Raw genomic sequence first — 16,033 nt, 5'->3', positions numbered from 1 at the left:
GCTCATTGGCTACTAAAGCAGACAGTTGCAGACCCTTTCCTTCAACATGAAATCAAGAAAAATTTTCTTGGTTCAAGGAAAGCAAAGAGGGAGATTTGAAGCCTGGGGTTTACTGAATGTACCAAGTTGGATCTTATGCGTGCCACTTTTTTTTTTTTGGCCAGTCCTGTGGCTTTGAACTCAGGTCCCTGAGCTTCTTTTGCTCAAAGCTAGCACTCTACCACTTGAGCCACAGTGCCACTTATGTTTTTTTTTCTGTTTATGTGGTACTAGGAATCAAACCCAGGGATTTATACATGCTAGGTGAGCACTCTACCATGGAGCCCCATTCCCAGCCCCATGAATGCCACTTTTGAAAGAATGGCATTCCCCATAACAGGACTATACCAAGGATTATGAAGTTCACTAATCTGGATGGAGGGCTGGGTTACATCTCCTGTCCTCATCCCCTGGCAAAATCTGTAACAATGATACATTTAGAAAAAAAAGAGAGTAGCTTTGATAAGGTTGATTAAAAAAGGATACCAAATCTCTCAAGATCATCACATTTATTTTGGATGAGCCCTGAGCTTGGCTGTGGCCATGTATTCCTTCCTTTAACCAATGCCAATGAACATTTGCATACATGACTGGTCCATGTAGTGCCAGGCACCGTGAATACATCAATGGGTTAAGTGGCATTGGATGGAAGAACATGTATGGGAGTTCAACTCTGACTCTGGGTGGTAGAGAAACAGGAAAGCTTGTGATGGCTGATGTAGGGGGTCCGGGCACCGCTGAGGAAGTGCTCTTCTATCCAAGCCCTGAAGAGTGAATGAACATTAGCATGGAGATAGCGTTATGGCCAGGATAAGGAGAGACAAAATGTCATAAGGAGACCTAATTTGGAGAAGATAAAAAGAAAGTCAGTAGGGGTAAAGCTAGACATGCTATAGTTCAGATCCCGAGTGTCTCTCATAGGCTCCCATGGTAAGGATTTGGCCCCTTGCTTGGTACTAGAGGATGTAGTAAAAGTCACTGGCGATGTGCTTTTAAGGGAGATTATGGGATCCAGGCCCAGGCCACATTTGTTCTCTTCATTAATGCCACACATTTTGCTGAGGTTAAGTTGGACAAGAGACTAACAAGGAGAGCAAATAGAAGCAAGATGGGTTTACAGAGAGGCTGATCAAAGCCAGGATCACGGGGGACTTTGGAGATTGTATTGGAGATTTTCTTTTATTTCTTTCTCTTTTTTCCTCCCTTTTTCTATCCATTGTTTCTGCTCTTCCTTCCTTCCACAAGGTCTTGCCATATAGCCTACATTGGCCTTGAACATTTAAACCTCTTGCTTCAGCCTCCCAAGTGCTGGAATTACAGGAATAAGCTACCACTCCCCGTCGGATTTGGGATTATGTCTCCAAAGAGATGAAAGGCCAATGAATGATTTAAGCAGGAGCATGACCCTGTCAAATTTGTGTTGCCAGTTAATTTTCTTGAGAGTCAAGAGTCAAGATCTGAGCACTCATATTCAGGCATATGTCTACTTGACAGGCAGCCCACGTGGGAGAGTCTAGAGAGGTCTGCAATATCAAGTGTGCATAAATGTTGTACATGACTAACAACAGAAGGGCCTCTGCTGATTAGCCACTTGATAGGTCTAATCATTCATCTGCAGGTGTTTAATTTTTATAACAACTCAAAATTTGTTTTCCATTGCCAACCATCTGTAATGAAATCTGAATTCCCCGAGGTCATTAACTGTTTGAGAGATTGGTGTGTCACTGCATCCAATCTGCCACTTCAAAAAAATCAAGAAATGATGTGTAACGCACCTAGTTGTGGCTTTCACTGGTTTAGGAGAGCTGAAAGAGTCCTACACTTTCGAGTTTCAATTTCAACAGTGACAAAAGTTGTGGCTTTGGCTAAATCATTTGGCAGCAAGAAGCACAGAATGTGAGAAGTAGATTGGTGTTTTCAGAGTGGATACCTCTCACAGATGGAACAGAAATGGTTTTTAGGTGAAACAAAAGTGATTTGGTCTATTGAAAGCATTGCATTATTATCACTAAGCACTGCTATCCACTGCTATGTCAGGTCCTTTCCATACTAGCTGAATCAAGAGGGAATGATTTCTAGTGCTGTTCTACCTTTAAGTGTTCCCCAATGTTTGCAGATCTCCCTCTTAACAATCAAATAATAGACATTAAATCTCATGTCTTTAACAGAAATTTAATAATACTTTAAGAATACTTCATGTGTCCATAGTATGACACAATTTTCCATACACAGTGGACTCTGGGGATAATCTCTTGATAATCCTTAAGTCAAACATGTATGAATTCCATTTTGCACAGGAGGAAATGGAGTGAAGGAGGCTAAGTGATTTGTGTTAAGTCACATAACTTGATGACCTCAGTGTCTGAGATCAGTCTATTGACTTCAGATTTGTCCCCATGCTATGTATTCTCTTAGGGTATCTTTCAATTTCTTAACTGTCTGCATTGCAAGTATAACATTAACTCAATCTGATGTAGGCAAATGCTCTTCCTTCTTTGTGTGCACATATATGTGTGTGTATGAATATGTGTGTGTGTTTATGTGTATATCTCTATCTATTCTTTTTTGAGAGACTACCTGAAGAAAATGAAAAAAAATCAAGGAAAATAATGAGAATCTTGCAAATGAGGATAGTAATTACGAACATTTAGTAGCTTGAAGATTCTGTTTATTCTGAATCCCTGACCCTCACCCCATTTCTTTTTCTATATGGTACTGGATGTCTCTGTTTTGTCTCTATCTTCCCCTAAAGACTCTTATTTTGCAGTCAGCTCCCTTCGGATTTGGGGACCAAGACTTTCCTTAAATTCCTACTTCAGTAGTTCTTTCCTGTGTTTTTCCCCCTTTATAACATAGGAGCAATTTAAAGAATGTGACTGATATTTATCAAACAAACTTAGAGATACATCCATGTTAGATTTCTTTTTATGGCACTAGAATAGTGATTGAAAAAAATTATGGACAGTGAAACATAGACATAGTTTTATGTGAAATTTCAGTTTTAGGACAGGGTCCTCGACTTAAGTGATCACATTTATGGAAACGGCTAATTCATGGCTCTACAGGTATCAGTGTTACTTTTGGTTCACCTCCAATTAGAGGGTTTTGTGATGGGAAATATAATAATTTAAGTGAACAGAATCTCTGTCTATGGCATTTCTGTCTCCATTTAAACGCTGTGTCTATGATGTGGAGCTTTTAGATGAGTCACAGAGTAATTTAAATTCAGTCAATGTGTATCGAGAGCTCAGGAAAACCAACAAAACTCCCCACACTTTGCAATTAATATTCTATTTAAATGAAGGCAAAGCAGCCCACGTGTAGAAATACTGTTCTCAGAATAAATTTAATTATCTGAAATATCAAATTTCTTTGAAATTGCATTTTGAATTCAATAAGACTCTAAGAGCTATTCTTAGATTAATTAAGGAATCTTAAGGAAAGGATCCCTTGAAAAGACCCCATAGATGCTCTCTCCACACATAATATGAGAAAACTTTACTTATATGAATAAAAATCCTGGTAACACCATAATCTGATACTGAAAAGACATCATTTCTCACAGAATCTCTAATTCTTTAAAGAAAAAGGAAGTTTTATTATTTGTTTGAAACCAAAGCAAATTGCTAGTGTAATATAAAGGACACAGAAAGTTATATGTCTTTTTGTGTTGTTGTTGTTGTTGGTAGTGGGACTCAAACTCTGGGCTTGGGTGTTGTCCCTGGGTTTTTCAGCTCAAGACTAGTGGTCTACCACCTTCAGCCACAGTGCCACTTCTGATTTTCTGGTGGTTAGTTGGAGAAAAGAGTCTCACAGACTTTCCAGGGTGGCTTTGAACTGCGATCCTCAGATCTCAGCCTCCTGAGTAGCTAGGAATACAGGTGTGAGCTACTGGTGCCTGGCAGTTTTATGTCCTTTTCTTTTTTAATTGTGAAAATACCATACTGAGGGGTTACAATTACATGAGCAAGGTAATGAGTGCATTTCTTATCAAGCATTGTTGTCTCCTCCTTTGTTTCCCCTTCCCATCCCTTCCCACTTCTCCCACACCTTACCCCTCCCCCCCTCCCCCTCAGCTGAATTTAGCTGGCTGTGAGATCTCATTCCAATGAACTAATCTTTATGTTGTCTTTTTCCCCCACACCTAGGTCATAGAAATGATAGTGCTCTTAATAGTCTTGGGAAGTTTAAACGAGTTCATCTTTGTGAAGAACTTAGAAAAATGCTTGGCACATAGCAAGTCCTATACAGCCATTACTGTTATTCAGAGGCTATGAGGCTTTTCAGAAGAGAGTCACTACGCCTCCTTCCTTCCTTCTTTCTTTCTTTCCTTCTTTCCTTCCTTCCTTCCTTCCTTCTTTCTTTCTTTCCTTCCTTCCTTCCTTCCTTCCTTCCTTCCTTCCTTCCTTCCTTCCTTCCTTCCTTCCTTCTTTCTTTCTTTCTTTCCTTCTCTCTTTCTCTCTTTCGCTTTCTCTCTTTCTTTCTTTCTTTTTGGGGCCTTTGTATACAATGCAGGGCTCTTTCCTGGGAGACATGGGGCTCTCATACGTGAAGGTGTAGTCACTTAGCAAAGAGAAATGACTATTCCACTTAAAAATAAGTTAGAAGGGCTGGGAATGTGGATTAGTGGTAGAGCGCTTGCCTAGCATGCATGAAACCCTGGGTTTGATTTCTCAGCACCACATACACAGAAAAAGCCAGAAGTGGCGCTGTGGCTCAAGTGGTAGAGTGCTAGCCTTGAGCAAAAAGTTTAGGGACAGTGGTCAGGCCCTCAGTTTAAGCCCCAGGACTGACAAAAATAAATTAGAAACCATGTAGCCTTTCTTTCATTTAAGAAATGGACAGCTGGGAATGTGGCTTAATGGTAGAGTGCTTGCCTGGCATGCATGAGATCCTGAATAAATATGTGAATAAATAAAAAAAAGTACAAAACTTTATTTCCAAAAGAAAGGAAAGAAATGGAAATACAATTAGAGAAACTTAATTACAATGGAGTTTTGAAACCACCCCATATAGACATCTACATATTTACTTATTTAGTAAATCACTTAACAAATCATCCTGATATCTATTATGTGCTAGACATCAAGCTATGGAGGAATTGAGAGATGAATTATATTCAGTTATAGAATCAAGGAACTCACAGAGTTGTATGTCATGTAGAATTCATTAATAGATAACACATTTTCAAGCATATAGTATAAAATGACATTTACTTATTGTGTTATTTTTGTGGGTCGGCCAGGGCACAAGACGTTTCTTTAATTCTAAGTTCAGTACCTGAGCTGGAATAATTGGAAATGCTATGTATTGGTGGCACTGCTTCTCCCCGATGATTGATTGTAGGCAAACCTACATGGAAGTTGCCTTCTCTTAAAGTGTGAGTTCCAAGGGGTATGTTTAAAGATGGTAGGCAGACACTACAAGGCGGCTCTTATTACAGGAGGAGGCACTAGTGCCAAGCTATCTTTGCTGACTTTCTTTTCTACTCCCCTAACACTGGCCCATCACTCATTCTAAACTCCTGACAGAAACAGAAAGCAGGAATAAGTGTTCCAAAGGAAACATGGGCTGGCAAGGCGATGGGGTTGTTAGTGGTAAGCAAGGTACTTAGTATTTTAAGACAAGCTTTGTGCTATACATTTTCTAGAAGGCACTTCACAAATCAGGTTAATCTAAAAAATCTAACCACCCAGTCAACTTTTGTGCTGCATGGACAGTATTACTTATGCATTACTTATGTTTTCTCATTTTCACTAAGTGCTTGCTGAGCAAGGTACTGAAGACAAAAGGCATTTTCACTATCCTTGTTGATTCCCTTATTCTGAACTCTATCCTTTCCTGCAGCATGTTATGTTCTAAAATGTGTGTGTGTGTGTGTGTGTGTGTGTGTGTGTGTGTACAGACACACGCACCAATACTATGACTTGAACTCAGGGCCTGGACTCTGTCCCTTAGCTTTGGCATTCAAGACTGGCACTCTACCACTTGAGCCACAACTCCATTTCTGGCTTCTTGGTGGTTCATTAGAGATAAGAGTCTCACAGCCTTTTCTGCTCAGGTTGGCTTAAAACTGTGATCTTTGGGTTTCAGCAGCCTTCTTGAGCAGTTAGGATTACAGGCATGAGCCACCAATGCCCAGTTTATATTTTTATTTATGATCTGTGTAACTTTGCGAGAGTATAAGCCCTGCAAAGGCAGGGATTTTCATTTTTTGGTTAAAACAGTATTTGTCAAATAACTGCATATACAATGTCGGATGACAAAAATGCTGTTACCATGCAAAAGCAGCAATGTCAAATAAAATATGGGAGGTCTATCAGTCATTCGAGTGTTCCCAGTGTGGTGGAAACCAATTTTAAAAACAGAAGAGTTGGGCTTTCCAATGAGATTAGGCACTATCCATATGAAGACATTTAAATTTAATTACAATGAAATAAAATTCAATTTGCAACCATAACTCAAATGTTCAGGGTCCATGGTGGGAAAGCACAGTTGTGGATTCTGTCCTCACAGAAGAGTCTATTGGATAGTGCTGATGTTTTGGTTGCCAAGGCAACCAAATACTCTACTCAGGGTTGGGACTGGCAAGACATTTAAAAAGCAAAATCCTAAGCAGTGCTGTCTATGCAGATTCTCTTTGCTTTAGGTGAAAAATGTGCCCAAGAGTAGAATGTAAAACGTTGCCAAGGAATACAGGGACTGCCACATGGTCAGGCAGATTTTTCTGCCAAAATCTGAAGTCAAGCACATCCTTTGAGTTCATGCCAAGTAAAATCCCATCAGTGAGAATTGCCCATAGCCAGACAGGGACAGGCAATTTTTTTTCTTTCTTTCTTTTTATTGTTTTAGGCCTGGTAGGAAAGCCAGAATCAGAGCTCGAACTGAGATGTGTGGAATTGTTCGGCAGGCAAAATACAGACATTTCCTTGCTGGCCGTGCTTTCAAGGTTGGTTGGGCATGTATTCAAAGATGTTCACCAGCACATGGAGAGAAGCTGGAAGCTGGATGCTGTCTTCTCTGTTGTCTGCAATAACTTGACTTGGGGGCCAGCAAAATCACCCCCGTGCAGTTAGGACATTTACTGTGTCTCAGCTTCCTAGGAGGCAGTATGGCATAGACACTAAGAGCCAGCCCCAATCTGCCTGGGAAAAGCACTTTCCAGCTGTGTGCTGTTTAGCAAATGACATAACTTTTCTGCCCTCAGGATCCTCAGGGGATAATAATCATAGTCAATTCACAGAATTTGTGAGCTTTAAATATATTAGAGTCCAGATCTTGCCTCTGTAGTCCTGGCACAATCATCCCAATGCTTTAAGGAAGTGTGGTGTTGGGAGGGAAAGTCAGAATTATGGAAAAAGGGAAGAGTAGTAGTAGTTTGTCAAGTGATTGCTTTTCGCTGGTGTATAGCTCCTTAATTCTGCTCTGTATTCTGCAATTTGTTTAATAATATTATTTTATATAGATTATTCATTGGCCATTTTCGTGTTCACTCATCTCTCAGCAGATCTAAATGGTTTCCTAGAGTCAAAGCTTCTTGACCTTCACCTCCTGTGTACTATGCAGGTATGGAAAATCTTACATCACCAGGGAATTTCTGTACTGGCTGTGTTTTACAGTAGGGATTAAAAGCCAACTGTTGCTTTTTATCTTGAGTGTTTCCCTACTTCATTGTTGCCTGGCAGTTTTACAGATAGAGGAGTATCTAAGATTTTGACTCATTTTCACGCAGGGGTAGACATGCAGAGCATGTTAACTTTGGCTTCCTTTCTTTGCCTTGGTTGATTATGGGAATCCCTCTTTGTGACTCCACCGCTTCCCCTGAGCCCAGATGTGGTTTCCATCCAGAGGTGGCCTCAATCATACACAGCACTTTCCACCACCCAATGCTGAGAGACGGCACTCAAGAGAACAGTGCCTTGTGATTCCTATGCCAGACACAGTAAAAATCTTAATAACAAATAGTATCAAGTCATGAAAACTAAAATCACAGCTTTAATGGACTCCAAGATTTAGGTCTGTCTTTAAGATGCTGTAGTTTCTGTGGCTTGATAGGAATAATTTTCTTTTGGTTGGTCATGAGGCTTGAACTCTGGGCCTGGGTGCTGTTCCTGAGCTTTTCAGCTCAAGACAATCACTCTACTACTTGAGCCAGGGCCATTTCCAGTTTTCTGGTGGTTTATTAGAGATAAGAGTCTCACAGACTTTCCTGCCTAGGCTGGCTTTGAACTGCGATCCTCAGATCTCAGCCTCCTCAGTAGTTAGGCTAACAAGCATGAACTACCGGCGCCCGGCTTGATAGGAATTTTTTTACTGCTTACTCTCAATACCTCCAGGGGTTTCTGCTTATGAGAGGATTCTTGCTTTGCACTGGATATCCTCCTAACACAGAGACTGTTGGCCTTTTACACAGAAGCCACTGGAATTCTGAGAAGGAACTCCACAGCTCCTGCACTGCTGTGTTTGTGTGGGAGAAGAAGGCTCCAGGAAAGCCATTCTCAAGATAAGGCTTCTAGACCCACAGTAACCCTCGCCTAATATGCTTTTGATATGCAAAAAGTACTAGGCAACCACTGAATCAGAAAATTTGGTGGTGGAGGCAACAATCTATGTTCTTTTGTTCCCCTTCTTATTTTTAAATTTATATTGAGTGGACCAAATTGTATGTATTTGGGTTGCATGAAATAATTGGATCTATGTATATGTACATATATGTATATATATAGTGAAGTGGCTAGATCAAAATAATAAACATATAAACATAAATTAACCACATACTTATTTTGTGTGGCAAAGATACCTATCTATTAGCAATTTTCATAGACTATATTGTTATTCATTATGATCACTGGGAGGTTGAGCAACATTTTCTATCTGTTGCTTCAAAGTTCTCTGGGAGGCGGGTGCTAGCAGCTCATGCTTGTAATTCTAGCAACTGAGGAAGTTGAGATGAGGATCATGGTTCAAAGCCAACTGGGGCAGGAAAGTCCATGAGACTCTTTTTTCCAATTAACCACCAAAAGAGCCCGAAGTGGTGCTATGCCTCAAGTAATAGAGCACTAGCTTTGAGCAAAAGGAGCTCAGGAACAGTGCTCAGGCCTAGAGTTCAAGTCTCAGAAGTAGCACACGTACCAAAAAAAGTTCTCTGGGTAATTTGAAGTTTGAAAACTACAGGTTTAGGCCCTGTACCCTGGTTTCAATAGAATGAAGCCATATTTTGATTGTAATTTTACTTGAGAAAAAAATCCAGAGGCTTAAAAAAATACAGTCAAGCATATGAAAAGTTGAGACTCTAATGGTCATCGATGATAGTTGCTATGACAAAGTGGCTGACAGTTTCAGTGTTGAAATTCTGCTATCAGCCCTAGTAACTGTTTCAAGCAACCAAAAGAATCATGTTTTATCATTGACTAGTACCATTTCATTTTTAAATGCCTTTGCTTTTCCTCATTCCCCCCTTTATCCACATTTTAGATTGTTCCTATGTTTTCACTAGTCAGAAAACAGTTGCAAAAGAAGGAAGGAAATACATGAACCAAATATTCTTAAGAAATTCACCTACATAATATAGTAAGAACTTAAACTTGCCAATCTTGCCAAATATAAGTGTTTTAATGGTACAGTTTATGCTTTTTGGAAGATTTTCCATGGTAGACAGATGTTTGAACCAGGCACGACTGGGAGAAAGAAATGAGGAAATTGATATTAAATACATTTTCCAAATCGATTTAATTCCCAAGAGCCAGTGCGGCAGAGGATACAAAATGTCTGTGGTTACCAGGAAAATCACTTGAGAGGAAAATTGCACAGAGGCAAAGAAGCCAAGAAAGCTACTTTTGGAAACACCAAGGAAATAAAGAAATTTAATATTTATAAAACTTAAAATGTTCTTAAAACAGAGCCCATGGATTACTCTCATTGGAATCACACTGGGTTTTGTTTTCAACTAATTTCTTTGGTCCACTCGTGGCCCATCAAAATCATCTACACATATATGAACCTGGATGTTGTACAACTCTCCAGGTGTTTCTCAGGTATGCTGCTGTTTGATTGGCACATGCCTATACTGAATGTTCAAAATGTAGTGAATGGCTACCTTTTTGATAGACTCTAAAAATATAGGCGATGGTTTCTTACAAAGGATTTTCAATAATAGTGGATTATCCAGCTATTTTTTCTGATGATTTCACATTCAAAGATATTCTTTCTCCATACACTGTGAATCCAGCAATTCTAAAGCAAATTTAACTATTGTAGAGAAACAGATTGGCTAATTTAGATCGATATGACCTTCCTTTTCTGTACTTTCTTCCCTGAACACTAGTTTGGTTTCCCTCTCCTCTCAAACCAGTGCTTCATTTTTCCCTATGTTACTGGGATATGAGGAGATTATATAGTGAACTGTAAAGCAAAGGTATTTATGCTATATTACATCTCCCTAAATAATTGCAGTAACTTTAGCTTTGTGAAGTTTGAACAATATGATACATGTGTCTTATCTATATAGCTATCTATTTAGATATTCTACAGAGGCAAAAAATTGAACTAATATTCTGTGGAACTTTCTCTCCAACTTGGGTCTTTATCTTCTTAGAATTCAGCAACTGAAGTTAAATTTTATGTTATTAGCTCAAATGGGATTTTGTACATATCTTTTCATGAAAGATGTACTGTTTTCCATAGTATACACAAGCAGCCAAAGATATCGTGATCCATTGGTTTGGAATGTAAATCACCAGTCCTAGCTTTGTCTTTTGATAAATTTTGAACATACATATGTATGAAGGACTGTGTATAAAGTTTTAGACATTTATATGTGCTTCATTGTATATGAGATTGCTAATTATCTAGTTAGGTTAACTATATATGATGAAGTTAATTTTATTGGAGTAAACTGATTTTACCACAATGAACTTAAAGACTGTAAATTCAATTTAATAGCATGTACATACACAGAATGCCACCCTCCCTGCTTAAAGTTCTTATCTGTATCACCAATTTCCTTCAATCTTACTCACTTTGAATCTTTTTCTTTGTGGTGAATGACACAAGACAGGGTCAGTTTTTATTTTGCTACCTCGATGACCCTGAGATCCAGATTTTGATGGAAAAGGGAATAGAAGAACTTGAATGGTTATATTGCCATTTTGTAGATAATTAACACACTACGTTTCACTGAAAGGATTCTTGTTCTATATTTGCTGTTCTTTGAACGTGTGTGTGTGTGTGTGTGTGTGTGTGTGTGTGTGTGTGTATGTGTGTGTGATTTTACGTGTGCATATGCCTGTGTGACTGTGGCACTGGACTTTGAAATCGGGGTCTTACACCTGCCAAGCTTTGTCCCAAGCCCCTCCTCTGTGCTCTTGGAACTCTCTGGCTTTGTCGGAACTCATGTGACCAGCTAGTGCGTTTGTATCTGAGCTTGAATTTCCATTAATACATGGCAAGGGTCCTGTCTTGTTCACTTTCTAGCCATTCTATGCACATGGGAGGCCATCTGTCAATATTAACTTGAAAACAAGTTTACAAAAATAACAATTTTATGAGTAGGACCATAGATATACTTTGTATGTTTCCCAGATTTCTTTTCCTTCTAAAAGAGTTTCCGAAAAAGAATCAAATTTTGGTATTTCTTACAGAATATTTTAGAAAAGAGACAGGTTAAGATGAAATTAACCAAACTAAACTGGACACTTGGAAGTCAGCATGCTTGATAATCTGCTTTTTTCTTCTTCACTTGACATTCCAATTATGCCTAAACCTTGCTGGAGCACAAACCATCAAATCCAATTACTTCTTTCTGAAGATCTTCTAGGGACAAATGATAGGTCTTTGACATCCTTCAATTCTACTGGAAATTTCTGGAGCAATATGGGAAAATATTTGTGATCCTTGTACAGAATGATGTACAGAATGACGGGTTTCTCAAATGTCTAGTTTCCCAGTAACTTTTCCTGTCTTTGATCATCTTGATGTGCACTGAAGAGAAACTGACACTTCCCACACCCCTGTTAGTAATACATAGTTATGTAACTGGAAATATGCAATTTGCTTTTCTTTTGTCATTTCTTATCTTTTCTTTGCTCATCTCTCATTCCACTCATTTCTTTGCCTCAGCTGATGAAAAGACTGATTGAGGACTTCTAATTAAGTTGCCTATAAGCAGAGAAGTCAGGTTCTTATTTACAATACATATTCTCCTGCTCCCAAGAGTCAATCATCGCTTGAATATTTTTCACAATATCTGATACCAATTCCACCAGAACCTAAGACTATTTCTTGGCATTTGCTTCACTGATAACTTTCTAAAATTTATAAACAGATGACTAACAAACTCATGGGTTCTGTTACCAGCTGGTTCTGCTTCTTATTCAGTATGTATAAAAAATAGGCAAATCTGGATTATTTTTGGAATGGAAGCATTGGTAATAAAATTTTGATGAATGAGAAGCATTGTCTCAGCACACACAGGCTTTCAGATGTGTTTAAAATACTGACATTTGTCGTTGATGAGGTACTCGCTCACTGATTGATAAATGAGGGGCTCGACCACATTTCTGCAACCTGAGACTTGAGGTTGACAAAGAAATCTCCGCTGTCACAGCCTGAAAGATGTACCAAACTCTGGGCAGTGCTGTTCATGCTGCTGAGGTTATCAAATCTAATGACACTTGAGTACAATCCATCTGTCTGTCATGGTTAGTTATTTGTGATTAAGAACTAAAACTTGATACCATCCCACAACAACAATCTCAGTCAAGGAAAGTAATTACTGACACATTCTAAACTATGACAGATGAGAAGCAGAAATTCCATTACAATAAGGAAGAAAATGGTGTTTTACTATTTCTTTAAGGTGGCATATACCACAGATCAGAGAGGGTGGAGGAGGAAGATAAAAAAAGCATTTACTTTGGTCCTTAGCATCATGCACACAAGAAAGAATTTAACTTAATTATCCTTTCCTTTATCTAGACCTATTTATATTGTGATAGATAAAGTCTGTCGTTTTTTCTACCTCAAGTAATCTCATGTACAAAAGCTAATCAGTTTTGCCAATTATAATATGCTTCCCAAGTGATTGTCTTTCAAATTTATATTCTTGGAAAGGAATTCAAGGACAAAATAGAAAGATCTCTAAATCTAAAAATGTAAGGTGTGAAAATTGCCTGCCTTTTACAATTACAAACCAAAAAGCAATATAGCTGATTTATGTATTTGTAGTTCTTAGACCTGTATTGTAAAACAAGAAGCTTTAAGCGAAATTAGCTTTGTAATCATGTTTAAATGATCAAACTCACTGAAAGGATACAGATTCAGTCTTGAAATAAAACCATCATAAATAGGTTGTGCATGTTTCTGATAGCGAATTTTATATGGACAGTGTTACATTATATAGGTTTGTTTCTATGAACATAGTTATACTTTCACACTTACTTGTAGTGAAATATGCCTAATTTTTCTAGAAGTCAAAGAATAAATCCTTCCTGGTGAATATCGTGAAGGTGAATTAATTTTATTTTTAGCATAAAGAAAGCACATTACTGTAAAAATAATGGTCCTTGGAAATGATTTTTTAAACTGGCTATGTATGTGTGGCTAGACAATTTCTTATCACATTAACTAAACTTGATCGGTTCTGGCAGTTATTCCAATGGCACCCAGAAAGATTCTGCCTTCACTTCAACATGATAAATTTATCAGTGCTTCCCTGAACACATTTCTGTCATGACTCCATATATGTGGTGCCTGGGTGTGTGACCGTGTGCACAGAAGTCTGCTTAGGCTTCCATTAAGAATAGCAAACCATTCTTAATGTTAAAGCATTAATTAAAAACAGTCAAAAAAGCACTTCTTGATCTCCACACTAGTTCTATGATGGCCTGATATCCCTGGATAATAGCCACGACATATATGTTTATGTAGATACCCCATCAATTGTAATTTTGCATATTTTGGCCTTAACTGCAACTACAACTGCCCAAGTGATGTTGAAAGGGCATTGGTCATGTTGGGTGTTAATTTTGGGATGGGGTGGAACAGTTTGGCTGGAGGAAGGAAAGAGTCCACTTGATCTAGAAAGCATCAGGTTGGGCATTGGTTTACAACGAGGAATAAATGATTTCAATCTTTTGGAATGTATGGAATAATAAAAAAAATTAAAACTGCTAATGCTCAAAGGAAACTGAGAGCAACTTAAATGTCCTTGAAGTGTCCTTGAAATACTTTCTAGAAGACTCTAAGACACATATTATAAAACCTATTTTAGGGGCATTTTCTAATTTACCAGAAAGAACCCAATTCAGGGACAGTGAGCTGGGCGGCCTCAGAAGAAGCACTTAGCTTCTCTGAGTGTCATATCTCCTTGCTCAAAAATGTATCTTCTGTATTAAAACAAAAATGCCAAGCGTACCCTGATGGAAGATTTTTTAAAGCATTTTTAAGGTACACAATGCAAGGCAGTGATGAATCATAGGTATCAGGTCCTGGCTGTCATCAGTGTAGCCCTCGAAACTTAGAAAAGGAAAACCTGGAGATCTAGACATCTAGATAAAGCTCAGGGGAACAGCATTTCTTATACTTTCTTGAGCTTTATCAAGAGGAAACTGCATTCTGAATGCAAACATGTAGAAATGCAATTAAAGAATTTACTTGTGTAACTGTAACCCCTCCGTACAACATGGTAACAATAAAATAAAATTAAAAAAAAAGAATTTTTACAACTGTAAAAATTCGAGCTTACTCTTGGAAAAAAAATTAAAGATTGTTAACTCTGGTTGGTAGTTTAATGTAGACCTCTGGCAAATGGTTTCCTTTCCAGAACCCAGCTATAAATTGATAAAAAGTGATTGTCAATGAAAATCATAACAGCAATTTAACAACCTTCCCATCAAGATAGCCTCAGCTGGCCTCAAATTCTAGATCCTCCTCCCTCAGCCTCCTGGTGCTGAGATTACAATTGTGCCCCACCATTTCCAGCAGTAGCCTTTTGGTGGTTGTTTTTCTGTCAAAACTTTAGGACAGAAATCATCAAGGTCTGCAACGTTATTGCAGAAGCAGGGGAACACCAAACCTTTGGGTGTGCCTAAATTCTCATTCATAGGCTCCTGTTCTAACCAGGTCATCCCTCTGTTTTAATGCATCATGGGAAGGCTGATGGGCAATAAGAGGCAGAGTGTAAGGAGAGAAGAGATGGTATCGAGCTTATCTGTTTAAGAAAGACTAGGAGTCAGGCACTGGTGGCTCATTTCTGTAATCCTACCTACTCAAGAGGCTGAGATCTTGAGGACTGCAGTAGGAGGCCAGTCTGGGTGGAAAAGTTTGCCAGATTTCATCTTTAAAATAACCAGGAAAATGGCAGGACTGGAGATATTGTTCAGGTAGTAGTATGTTGGTCTCACAAATAGAAGGCTCTCAGTCTACACCCCAATACTCTTACCCTCAGAAAAAGGAAGGGTACTGAAAAGAAGAGGGAATTTCCTGCAGTAAATAGTAAGTACATCTGCCATTTTTATTAATACAATTCCATCTCCCTACTAGACTTATTATAATGTGTTGTTCTTTACATCTCAGTGATTAGTAGAGTGAAAGACTACCAGTGGACACTTACTATATATTTACAAAAGGCATGAAGAAAAACCCTTCATATACAGTGAAGCTTTGTTCTCCCACTGATTTCATAAATTAGGAAAGCTCATTGGATGAAGTTCTATATTTAAATTTTAATGGCTTCCCCCAGTCCCTTCCTGCTCCTTCAATCAAACCTCGGGTTGTATGCATGCTGTACCACTGAATGACATCTCCAATCCATCCCACCCCCCATAAGCTCATTCACATTTGGGGACATGCATCTTTGTTCTAGGATATGTAAGAGTGTTAGGAGCTCACTGTGTTCTGCGGGCTGGGGAGGCTCACATTAGAAGGGGTATTGAAAAGCATCTTATTGTTGCCAAGGGAAGGCTCATGGGGTGGGGGTGAAGAGGAGCTGACACAG

The 16,033-nt window shown here is 38.7% G+C and overlaps 1 protein-coding gene across 2 annotated transcripts in view; it reads right to left on the bottom strand.

The window, feature by feature from the left end:
- Window positions 1-16,033, bottom strand: part of Trpm3 (transient receptor potential cation channel, subfamily M, member 3) — a 498,800-nt gene that overhangs the window by 176,991 nt on the left and 305,776 nt on the right. The window lies entirely within an intron of this gene.

This window comes from Dipodomys ordii, unplaced genomic scaffold (assembly GCF_000151885.1).
Source record: "Dipodomys ordii isolate 6190 unplaced genomic scaffold, Dord_2.0 Scaffold40, whole genome shotgun sequence".
NCBI classification, from domain to species: Eukaryota; Metazoa; Chordata; class Mammalia; order Rodentia; family Heteromyidae; genus Dipodomys; species Dipodomys ordii.
This window is presented reverse-complemented; position numbering and strand designations above follow the sequence as displayed.